This window comes from Neolamprologus multifasciatus, chromosome 3 (assembly GCF_963576455.1).
Source record: "Neolamprologus multifasciatus chromosome 3, fNeoMul1.2, whole genome shotgun sequence".
Classification (NCBI taxonomy): Eukaryota; Metazoa; Chordata; class Actinopteri; order Cichliformes; family Cichlidae; genus Neolamprologus; species Neolamprologus multifasciatus.
Window position 1 is genome coordinate 47,975,568 of NC_140441.1, and position 13,296 is coordinate 47,988,863.

The following is a 13,296-nucleotide window of genomic DNA, read 5'->3' on the forward strand; positions in this document are numbered from 1 at the left end:
GTAATACACTTGCACTTTTTTTGCCCCCCCCCACCCCACCCCACCCCTTTTGTCTCTTCGAGAACTCTGGGAAGTAGCAAGGGAGTGTTAACCTTAAGGTGTGAAACAGTTGTGTACTGAGGCTAGACTAATTTTATAAATCTGACAATATCTCAGCTTGCTGCGATGCATGCAATTTATTTTAAAAACGGCACAAGTGGGAATTTCTTCCGAATGGATAATGTCAGCATGTTCACAAGCGTTTTATTTAATTTAACTAGTTTTTTACACATCTACTGGGTTTCTTTCCAGGGTTGATGCGATCATTTTATTTAAAAATCGGGATTTCGCAATGTTGAACTAAGACAAACCTGCCTAGACAAATGGTAGGGGGGTGGGGTGTAGTAAGGTTGTTGGTGGGAAACAGGACCTCCAGACTAGGTGTCTTTTGTCTCTTCGAGGACTCTGGGAAGTAGCATGGGAGTGTGAACCTTAAGGTGTGAAACAGTTGTGTACTGGCATTGTTCCTGGAGAAGGTATTTAACTGAGACCTATGCGAAGCTCAGGGTGAACTCAGCATTCGTCGCGACAACACCACTTTCTTTGAGACCATCAAAACTATCATCGTTCTTTATAACATGGACATCTTAAACGGTAAGTAAAACAAAACCTATTATTGTATTTTTAAAAGTGTTATGTTAACATATTATAGGATATTCAAACTATCTTTTTCCTAAAACAAAAGCTTAATTTTCAGGAGTTCGGGAGAACGGCACAGCACCCTTTTCTTTAGAAACGGAAGCTTTTAAAGATGGAACAACATCTCTAACAGGCACAAGGTGTGTACAGAATTACGCGATTTTTAATCGTATGTATGTTTTAAGCTTGCGATTGTTTTAAATTATATAATAACAGAGTTTTTCTTTGATTTGTTCCAGGGTTAACAAACTGAGCAGGAAAACATTCAGACACCGTGACCACAGAGCCCATCCTTACAAAAGGTATGTATACAACGGGGTGTATAATTGTGTATTTTTAAAAAACAGCAAATGGGTTTAAACAATTCCAAATGTTCTAAAACCGACCGTTTTACACATACAGAGTCACGCCAGAGAACCTTATGTGCGGAGAACCAGGGCCGTCAGGAATAACGCACACTACAAGGTAAGCATAGGTATATATATAAATTAGATAAAAAGAGATAGAGAGGGAGACGCAATTATTCTGTTTGAAATGGGTACATGTATAAATGTTTTAACACATATCTATCTTCACAGACTGCAGCACAGTACCCCTCCTCATAATGATCAGGACACCGTACTCCAGACGTTTTTGGAATGTTTAAACAGTATCGACCTCCCAGAACAACAAAAACCTGGAGCTTTGTGCAACAGTGGAGAGTCAGAAGCGATCTTCATCAGCGGTCCTGCAACACCCCCGAGTGAGTGCTTGCCTCGTGATTTCTCTGATGTTTTTGAATACAGTATATCAGATTTCGATCTTGTTCATATACCCACCCCACCAGAATGTGTCAGAAATAGCATTGATTCACACGTAGATTTTGAAGACGACGGTATAACAGACTCTCAAATATCAGCGGCGTATGATGCTTACATGAAGGTTTCAGACGCTCAACCTGTTGAACAGAGTCATATAGCTTCATTAGTTGATAAATTATGTTTGATTGAAGCTAGACTCAATCAATACCACCAAGAAGCACAGATACAAAACCAACAGTTTATCAAATTCATAAAAAAAGTGTGTAGTACATTAGACATCATCTGCAGCAAAATTTCAAGTCCCTGACTTTTAAAATCCAGACCATGGAACCTCCAAATAAATTATTTAAGCATAATAACGGAACCTCCACTCCTGTTAGATGTTTTGACTTAGAGACTTTTATGCAGTGGGCTGAAGAAACAGATAACAAATTAGACAATATTATAGCTAGACTTAATAGTGTGCCTGCATCAGCCTCATCTGATACACATCCTCGTCAGACTGTTCCTACGCCTGCTATTGCTGATGGGGCTATTGTTGTTGTTAATAATAGTGGTAGTACATCAGGTGATGCTCGGACCACTGTTGTTACTGATGCTAACCGTATTGCTGCTGCTGCTGGTGTTATTGAGTCTGTTACCGCTTCTACTAGTACTACAGACGCACATGCGTGTCCGGGCACCGCTGCAACACCACACACCCCCTCAGTCATTGTAAATTTCTCACAAAGTGATACTATCGTGATTGAGCCCGTTGTGCAATCTGGATCTGGCAGGCGCTCCCAGCCACACATTAGAGAGATACCTAATTTTAATGCTCGCGAATTGCGTGAGCGCCTTGATTTTAGGGGTATAAGTCTTGATCATCCAGAACAAGTACCTGCGCGAGTGCGCGAGTGCTTAGCCAATGTGGTAGACCGAGCTGTGGCTGGATCTCAACAGGGCAGTGTTCTAAACGTGGTCCTGCGTGGCCCCTCGCTGGCTTCAGATGTTCAGGCTGTTTTAAACGCTGATGATCGGTATGATCCGGAGCTGTTTCTCGATCGAATTGCACAAGTTATGCAGAGTAATGATGAATCTATCGGTGATGATGAATTAGAGTTTATTGTCACGGTAGCTCAGAACAGTAGTGGTGGGGCTCGCTTAAGACTGGCACAAATCCCTTATGATGAGATTCTCTCAAAGAAAGGCAGACATTTATACACACCAAACAACACACACAACAATTTGTGCTTCTCCCTATGTATAGCACATTCATTAAACTCATCAGCCTCTGAGCTAGAAAAACTCGCTACAGCTAAACGGATGCATGCTGAAGTAGGTCTATGCGACAAGCAGCAAGTATCATTCACCGATGTCAGTAAATTTGAGAAGCACTTCAACATTAAGATTGTAATCTATTACCACACAGAAGGGCGTAAACGCCTGGAATGTTTTTTCACACATGAAGAGCCAAACACAAACACGTTGATGATGTATCTCCATAATCAACATTACCACATGATTTTAAACCCAACCGCTTTTCTTGGTGCATCCTATGTGTGTAATTTCTGTTACAGTACATATAATACAGCATTACATCATAGCTGTAAACACAGATGTAACACATGTTATACACTCTGTCAACACCACAGGGGTCCCACAGTGAAATGCAGCGACTGTAACCGCATCTGCAAATCACAACACTGTTACCAGCAACACAAATTACCAGAATTAAAACACAACATGATCCCATGTGATAATATGAAACATTGCATGCACTGTGGCACCACATATAGAGAATCCAAGAAATCGCCACACAGATGTGCCCAGCCTAGATGCGAGCACTGCCGCGAGCCTAAATTACCCGGAGACTCCGACCATCAGTGTTTCATACAGCCTGTTGAAAAACAGAAGCCTACCGACAAATACATTTTATATGATTTCGAGACTAGGTACCACAACGGTAAACACGAGGCTAACTTTGTGTGTGCGTCTGATCTGAAGGGCAATAAGTTCACATTTAACACATTAAAGTGTGTGGAGGCGTTTGTGCAACATTACAGACGCCCAAGGTTTCGTGGGTACACGTTCATAGCACATAATGCATCTGGCTTTGACAACTACATACTCCTCGAGTACTTTGTCAGACAGTGCATAACACCTAGTGTCATAATGAGCGGCAGCCGTGTGATTTTGATGTATGACAGGGACTATGACCAGCGATGGATTGATTCGTTCAGCTTTTTGCCCATGGGCCTTGCCAAAATACCCTCTGCTTTAGGTTTTCAAGACCTGCAGAAGGGCCATTTCCCACACAGGTTTAATACAAGGGATAATGAGCATTATGTGGGCCCGTACCCAGACCCCTCCTTCTACGGCTATGAGTACATGTCTGAAAGCGATAAGGTGCGATTCATGGAATGGTACCAGGTTGCCTCACAGAATCCCTTTGATTTTCAGGCTGAACTCAGGCGTTACTGTGTTAACGATGTTGATGTCCTGCGTAAAGCATGCAGCATTTATCGTGACACGTTACTGGGTTGTACACAAGTTGATCCATTCATGTATACCACCTTGGCTGCATTTAGTATGGGTGTGTATAAAACGCTGTTTCTGCCTAGAGACACGCTCGCTCTCACGTATGACGGGGCATACGTTGAGCAGAATAAGACGTTTTCTAACGTCTCTATCGAATGGCTTCAATACGTGTCCCACACCACCAACAAAGTGGTAAAACATGCTCTCAGAGGAGGCGAACAGAGGGTTGGACCGTATTTTGTGGACGGTTTTGACCCCACAAGTAATACAGCTTATGAATTTGCAGGATGTTTTCACCACGGCTGTGTTGAATGTTACCCCGAGAGCGAAGTTAATCCTGTCAGCAAAGCATCCTATGGACTGCTGCATCGCATGTTTTGTGACAAAGTTGATGCACTGAGATCACAACACAGTGTGAGCGTAATAGTGATGTGGGAATGTGAATGGGCTGCCTTGAAGCAGACAGACCCTGCAGTTGTGGCTTTCATGCACACATACAGAAAGCCAGAACGCATGAATCCCCGAGATGCCCTTTTTGGAGGTCGCACAAATGCTATAAAGCTGTACCACAAGACTGGTTGTGATGAAAAAATATTTTACTACGACTTCACCAGTCTCTATCCCACAGTGCAGTCTAAAAAAGACTATCCTGTAGGACACCCTCAAGTCATTTACACCAACTTTGACAAGCTAGAAAATTATTTCGGCTTTGTTAAATGCACAGTGCTCCCCCCTAAGGGTCTTTTTCACCCCGTCCTTCCCTACAGGTGCCACGGAAAACTGATGTTTCCACTCTGCAGCATGTGTGCTGAAGACCAAAACCAGCATACTGCATGTGGGCACAGGGACAGTGAGCGGGTATTGAAAGGCACTTGGGTCTCATTTGAGCTTGAAAAAGCTGTTGAGAAGGGATACAGGGTTCTTGCTATTGATGAGGTGTGGCATTTCCCCAATAAGACCGACACATTGTTTAAAGACTATGTGAAAGCCTTCCTAAAACTCAAACAGGAGGCCTCGGGGTATCCTGAACACGTCAAGACACCTGACGAACAGAAGAAGTACATAGACGAGTATTATGAGAAGGAGGGAATAATGCTAGACCCATCCAAGATTTGTGTAAATAAAGCTGTTCGTAACTGTAACAAGCTGTTGCTAAACTCGTTATGGGGTCGTTTCAGCATGAGGTCAAATATGGCGTCATCTGAGCTCATTACAGACCCTTCCAGATTTAGCCAGCTAATGTTTAGCGACCAGTACGACGTGCGTCAGTTTTGTTTCATCTCTGACGACGTCGCAATGGTGCAGTGGCGGCATGCTGATGGTAGAGCTTCCCGTGTGAAGGACGTTAATGTCTTTGTCGGGGCCATGACCACTGCACACGCCAGACTCATGCTGTATGATTTGCTAGACAACTTGCAGCAGCGCGTGCTGTATTGTGACACGGACAGTGTCATTTTCACAGCATGCCCTGGCGAGTGGATGCCTCCTCTAGGTCCGTTTCTGGGGGATCTCACAAGCGAATTAGACTGTGGAGAGGGTGGTGTGGAGGATTACATAGCGGAATTTGTTTCCGGTGGGCCAAAATGCTACGCGTATCACACATCGCTGGGCAAGACCCAGGTCAAATGTAAAGGCGTGACACTGAACGCACTAAACTCAAAAGTTGTCACCCATGAATCCTTGAAAGGTTTAGTCCACAAGTTTGTAACCAATCAGACATCAGACGCACACCTAGTTGCCGTGTCTGATAGCATCAGACGCGATAAAAAGAAGCTTCATTTGAAGAATAAAACCATTGTGAAAAAAGTTAAAGTTGTTTACAATAAGCGCCGTGTGCTCCCAGACTATACAACCGTACCTTATGGATTTTAAATTAGAACAGGGGTTTGACGCCCGGTTGCAGCACCCGTTCAGTATGGTGGTCAGCGGTCCCAGTAACTGCGGCAAGACTTTTTTTGTTAAAAGCATAATTGAAAATTCTTCCCGGATTATATCATGCAGCATTGACAATATTGTATATATATACTCATGCTGGCAGCCATTATATGACCAGCTTCTTAAGATAAGAGACATAAACTTTGTTAACGGTATACCCGAATCTCTTGCTGATGACACCCTTCTTCCTGCAGAAAAGAACAATTTGTTAATTATAGACGATGTAATGAACGATGCAGCTAACAATTTAGAAGTACAAAATGTGTTCACAAAGTATGTGCATCATAGGAATTTGAGTTGTATATATCTAGTTCAGAATTTGTTTATTCAAGGAAAATCCAGTAGAACCATTTCCTTGAACACTAACTATCTAATATTGTTTAAAAATCCGAGAGATAAATATCAGGTTATGCTTTTAGGTAGGCAAATGTTTCCGGGTAATACTAAATATTTTATAGAAGCGTTTAATGATGCCACATCCACAACATACGGGTATCTTTTAATAGACTATAAAGCTAAGACCCCGGACTATTTAAGACTCAGAACAAATTTACTATCAGAGCGTCCGGTTGTTTACATTCCAAAACAAAAATCAGCAAAGAGGTGAAAGGATGTCATCACGCATGCGGAGGAATCTGTCTCTGTTGGAGATGATATACAGGGCTCCTCCTACTCTACGCAGAGTTATTATTAGTAATTCAAACTTAGATTTTATCAATGCGCTGTGTGAGATAGCCTTTAATGTATTGCATGGTAACATACCACTGACCAATCAGCAGTACAAACAGCTGAAAAAGAAAAAATCAATAATCAGACTGATTGCAGACAAAAAAATAAAAACTTTGAAAAAGAGAAAGACAATCAACCAATCTGGAGGGTTTTTACTGCCGCTATTAGGGGCTGCAATCCCTTTCATAACCAGTCTGATAGCAAACAGGTGAAAATGGAACATGTGCAAAAGATGTTTTTGGTGCCCCAACACCAGTTGGACTTAATAAAGCAACAGCAGCAGCAGCAGCAGCAGCAAACAGGCAGCATCAGACAACAGTCTCAGAACGAGTTGGACAAGGAGATGTTACAAGTGTTACAAGATTCTGACATAGATGTGTATGAGAAGGCTAAAAAATACAGCGATATTCTCCAAAGATACCTTACCCTTGTGAGACAAGGTGCCCGTGAAAAGAATGTATTGTCTTTATCATTACCTGAACAATTTAACAGGGATGTGCAACCCCAGTCGGCGGACACATCGCCTGTTCATGGTGATGCAGGGGTGAGGGATCTTGTTGCGGAGAATGTTTTAACACACATACCTAAAAGGAGTAGGAGGAATGCAGAACTTATTCTATCAGCGGTGAGCCGTTCGCCACACTTGATCTCTTACAACGACAAAGGTGAAATTGTTGTTGATAAACACACCATCCCTGGTTCACACATTTATGATCTAATTAAAGGCGTCACAACCACACACACACCCTCTGAGGGTTTGAGACCTATCGGCTGGACAGAGTTTTTAAAAGCTGTCTCAGATTTAAACGTACCGTTATCAGCCATATCTAACACAGGCATACGTAAGACCGTCGCCATGTATAAAACCGATCACACACTGTCTTTTAAAACACACACCAAAAAAGATCACCCCTGGCGGACCGCTGCGACATAGTACACTAAAAAAAATAAAGAATAAAAAAAACAAATTAAAGGGGGGTCCTGTAGAGTGGTTGGATTTTTGAATTCAGGTTTTTTCTTATTGCACCTGAAATTGTTTTTCTGCTAAAAATATTTGCTGTTTGGTGTTTTTTCTACTGTAATGTTTTTTTTCACTTATTGCTGCTAAATTGTTTTGTTTTGTTTTATTTTATTACTGTTAAATATATTATGTCTTTATTACTGTTAAATATATGTTTTTCTTTTTTATTACGGGTTAATGTTTGATTTCTTTTTATTTATGTTTAAACAATGTATGTTGTAAATCTATATATTTATATACGAGATTTGATAATAAATACCATTGACTCGATTATCATGCTCTCATGTTGTTTTTATTATTCTCATTAGTACATGTCAGTATCCGCATTGCACACACACGTAATCACTGCATACAGCAACAGGTTGTATGTTGTTGACAAATCGACACACCATAGCATCATTACAAATTAAATCAGACCCATACATGTTAAGCACACGCTCATAAGATACACCATTTTGCACATGATATAAAAAAAATACACAATGTTGACCGCATGTGATGGAGAAGTCGTTCTGCACTTGTTTTCCTGAATATAAAACAGTGGAACAGTTTTTTAGAAGAAACATCTTTATTGCTGGGGGAAAACTGTCTAACGAGTGACCAAAACTATCAAAAAAATAACCGCGTCTGTCTCTCGAAATATAAACAGCAAGCCAATGTTCCCCGGGCATCGTAGAAGGGTGGGTGTTTACAATACCCATAGCAGGGAGTCTTTGAAGCCGTTCAGTGGTTAGCTGATCATAGGCTAACACGCCTAGGAAATGTGTGTTTTTATTGATAATGCTGCCGATCACGGCTGATAGTTCTATAGTGTTCATGACCGTTTTTGTCTCAATAGTAGTCCAAGAGCACCTGTCTCATGTTAGATATTTCAATGACTGAATCAAATACCGAATAACACAAGAGGTTCACTGTACGGGGTAGTGGATTTCTGAAACGGGTTTCCAATCTCACGTTCCCAGTTTTAATTAACGACACATTCCCTGAATGTCCTTCGTCAGCTTCCAGATTGAAACAGAATAAAGTGTAGCCGTTACCAAAGTCCGCACGTGTAATAGCTAAGGATCTGTCCTTTAAATGTCTTCCTGTGGTTTGTATCAGCTGGTAAAATTCTCTGGTATAGTGTTTTCTCTGGAAATTTGGCTGGAATGGTTTAGCAGGATAAGCCTGACTATCAGCATATAAAGACATAAATTCTATATCGCAGTTTTCAAAATGAAATGGATTACGCTGGTAGGAGCCAGTGTATGCTTCATTGTCTATAAATGCAATGATCACAAATTTAGGTATCCTACCCATAAATAAATTGTCATTTGTTGATATTCTAGCCCCTGCAGGTATGGAGAAGGTCTTTAAAGACACTCTGTCTACCGTGTATTTTGCGTTTGCATGGTGCAATGCCTTGCTGTGTGCAAGTCTGACGGTCGGTGATACACTAACTTTCTTGACAAAGAGACTGGCTGAGACAATTTTAACTCTGTATGCATTGGCATCCGCTGTCATGAGAGCAAATTCGTCTTTAGAGCGCACAAATTTCAGTGACAGGTCGATTCCATTAAGTAACAGTTTTTCTTGAAAAAACAGGTCTGCATGTACTGGTGCAATCAATTCAACAATACTGCTATTTGCTGTGTAGCCACCTCTGGTCACCAGGCCTTGGTTCTCTCCTTCTATAGATGTGTCATTCATGTGTGATGATGTATCCTTACAGAATAACCCGGTGCTGAACTGTGTGTCTAAAGTGTCCTTATTATAATTGATAAGACATTCTATCACACCTCTGTATGGATATGTGTTGGATGATTGACTAATGAGCCGGTCTCCCAAATTAACATCAACTTGACTAAATATGCTGCATCCAGGATAATTAATAAATCCTACATTAGCGTCCCTAGCCAGGTTTGAGCCATCAGCGTTTGTGATTCTCACACGTGTGTAGATATATGAGTCATTTAGATCCAGGTAATCTTCACCGGACGATGAGATGTAAAACTCGATCGGCCCTCCATCAGTGATTGCAGATACAGGTGGGATTTCGATAAATGTACTTTTCTCAATGCTAGTCTGTGTGTAGGGAACAGTAAACAGGTCCAGCTCTGTTTTTACACATTCTCCAGAATGACTGTGTAACAGTGCCATTTAGAATATGTCAAACGCTGCAGTTTTAGAACGACTGGTTCTGGGTCTTTTCACTCTGCGTGGCGGTGTCCGTTTGTTAGCTCTCCTGCTAGGTTTTGTGGTTTTACGCTTTTTAGACAACGGCTGCCCTGGGGGTGGGGTCTTAGATGGTCTGGGCGTATACACATACAATCCGCTACCGTCCTGCTTAGTGGTTGAGGGTCTGGTTATGTTGGTTATGACATCAGACACTATGCCCGATGCGGCTGTTTTTAGGTGTGGTTTGACTATGCTAACTCCTTTTTTAAACAGTGGTACAGCAAATCTAAACAAGCTGCGGAACAACCCACCCAGCCCTGACCCATATTGCGTACTGGTCCCAACATACCCTCCGAGCTCTCCACCAGCCTGTGATAAGTAGTATTTTACATATTTTGAGTCATCAGTGCTGTAGACGGCCATCCTTTTTTTTTCAAAAATGGTGGGTTATCGGTCGGAAGTGTAACTTGACAAACACCTTGCCGTATAAAAAGGGTATGTGTTGATTTCGATCGTCTTTCAAATCAATTTCTATGTCGTCGATCAATGTCTTTGACACAGGTGTGTAGTGTGGGCTGTCAAATTGTAGAATAGGCAAGCGACGGTCATCGTCCGTGATATTTATAGCTCTTAATAGCCTCGCGTGGGCGTCACCCACAAGCTGGTAATCAACGATATCTGCATAAATAAAGATGTTATATTTTCCCCCGTATATGTCTGCGGGGTGCGGGGCATATGTGTTTTTATAATGAAGTACAAACGGCTCTCCTGTTTTGAATCCTAGGATTTCCGCCAGTCTCCCTCTAAATGTGAGAATAGTGCCCCTAGGTCCCATAACACAGGCATGGTTAGTAACTGTGTTGTATTGCATTTTAAGGTCTCCAGTGGTTTGGTACTGCTGACATTTAAAATTAAATTCTTTTATTATCTGTTCCACAGATGCATAATGACCCACAGACAGTTCGATCATGGTTACAGCGATGGTTCCATCTTTGACTGGGTCATGAATTTCCACTTGCGAATCTGATTTTGGAAAAGACATCCATATGCGTGGGTACTGTATCTCTATAACAGCGACCTCATACGGCTGATCCAAAACGATAGGTTTTGCTAGCTTTGTTCTAAAATTAGATATCTTATTACCCGGGTAAACATGCGCCGAAGCATTCGAGAAGAGGCTTACATAGAAGCCTGCATTGTTGTTGTTCTTTTTATTCATGCTTTCTCCGTCTATGCTCAGTGTTGAATGAATGTGTGTAGAGCTGCGTCATCTGAGTTAATTACGCCTTAACGATGTCTTTCTCTGGAATCCACAAATTAAAGCTGTCGGGCCATCCTAGCCATTTCACTAGCACATGCTTTTTCCGACCCACTTTTTTTCTAGCCAATATGTTTTCAATTTTAAATGTTTTGTTTTCATCAACAACCACACGTTGTATCTCAGGCTCATAAAATGACCCTTTCAATACCTCTCCTGCTAGATCCGCTAGTCTGTACATTGGGGGCTGTCTCCCTATACATTCCTTGACTGTGAAAATCTCATCGGTGTAGGTCTGCTCGTATCCTTTTCGAAACTTTCCTCTCAGTTTTGATATTCGTACAGTGTCGCCAATATTAAATTTAAAGCACAGTTCCTTCTGAGGCCTCGTTTTGTACAGCGCGTTAAAGACCAACTTCTCATTATCCTTATTCACCTCTGCCGGAGCCATTTGGATAGATCTGTGATAAGCATTGTTATATGCTTGTGTGAGATCTGGTATGACATCTACATATCTCCGGGAGTTGGCTGATGTTAAGTACTTCCACATTCTGCTCTTGAAGGTACGATTGAATCTCTCGACAATACTGCATTTAACCTCGCTAGCTGTTGAGAAATGCTTGATATTATATCGCTTCATTAGCTGTTTAAAGGTTGTATTATAAAACTCTTTGCCTTCATCTGTTTGTAGTTTCACAGGGATCCTACCCTCACTAAGTATATCCTCAAAAGCAGCTGATACAACATTCGCTGTCTTGTTTGTTAGGCATCTAACCCATGCGTATTTTGAGAATACATCTATACATGTTAGCAGATATCTCACATTATCATTATCTGCCACATATTCACACATGTCAACCAGATCGGCTTGAAACTGTTTGTCGACCCCTGTCACCAATACTCTATTTCTGGGGAAATGGATCCTCACAGGTTTATGGAGTGTGTAAGTGTCGTCTTGTTCTAAATAATGTTTGACCTGAGATATTGGAGGTGTTACACCTGATGCCTCCCCTGCCGCTATACGTAGCTTATTTAAACTGGCCAACCCCGCAGGATGGGTTGGATCATGATATATTTTATGCAATGTGCTTTCCATGACTGTGCAAACCACAAATGACTAAGAAGTTAGTGTTAACACGTCTTTTTATTTAATTTTCACACATAATTTTCACACAGACACAATCACAGACAATGGATACTTGAACACCACACATTAAACCAGGTGTCTCCCACCCCAGTAGTTTCCAATCATGCGGAGCATGGCTGGTTTAACACGTCGGGCACAAGTACTTGCTTCTAGCAGGTCCACAATGTTGTCATTAATGGCGCATACTATATTTCGCTCTGATCTCAGTTCACACATGAGGTGTTCTGCAACTCTGCGGATTTGTGTTCCAGTCCCATCTGTGGTGTTTGAGCGTACAAACAGCCGGATGGCTGGGATGAATCGGTCAGTCTTGAGCCTTATCATCACATCGTCATAGTAGGTGTCGAAGAAATACTCAGACAATTCCTGCAAGCAGCTGTGTTGCACCTGACTGGGGTGGCCTGTTTGGCATCCGTAACATGTCTCTTGTAGAAACTCATTCAGCGCCAACATCAACAGGTGGAGAGTTGCGAGTTTGATGTCGATTACAGTTTCCTCCCACAGGTCTGATATGAGGGGGTCCTGCGAGCATGATGGTGAGGGTGGTGGAGTCTGGGGGGTCGGGATTAGCAGCCCTATTGATGGTGACTCTGATAGGTCCCACGACGGCGTGTCATTCTCTGTAAAATGAAAACCATAAGCTCTTAATTTGTCACATAGATACACACACAACCCCACACACACACCCCTCACATTAAACCTACCAGTTTATTGTTTAGTTGTCGGAAGGTCTTATGATTTTAGGTTTGCACAGGGTAGCAGGCAAACCAGTCTTCGGACAACTCGCCAGATCGTCAAAAACAAGGCGTTTTCTAATACTCTCGTACGCAGTGTTGAGTCTGTCCCTCTTGATCGCGTCGTCAATCTGGCTAAACAGACGCGACAAACCTCTCCAGTCGCACCACTGTATAAAAAACAAGTCCTTAAACCATCTTGTGCGCTCTTCAAGGTTTAGAGGGTAAGGATTTAACCTCCAGTTTTCAACCCCTCTGGAAGCAATAAGACTATCCCTGTCATCACATACACTGAGAAAAATAAAGTCTTCAGGGTT

At 42.0% G+C, this 13,296-nt stretch overlaps 1 protein-coding gene and 1 long non-coding RNA gene across 2 annotated transcripts in view; one reads left to right on the top strand and one right to left on the bottom strand.

Annotated features, from left to right (window-relative positions):
• Positions 1 to 13,296, bottom strand: part of LOC146523743 (protein NLRC3-like) — a 183,412-nt gene that overhangs the window by 104,362 nt on the left and 65,754 nt on the right. The gene's annotated exons all lie outside the window — the stretch shown is intronic.
• Positions 250 to 3,865, top strand: LOC146523749 (uncharacterized). The gene is made up of 3 exons (XR_014873102.1): positions 250 to 980; positions 1,081 to 1,143; positions 1,257 to 3,865. It is a non-coding gene; the product is annotated as an uncharacterized LOC146523749 (long non-coding RNA).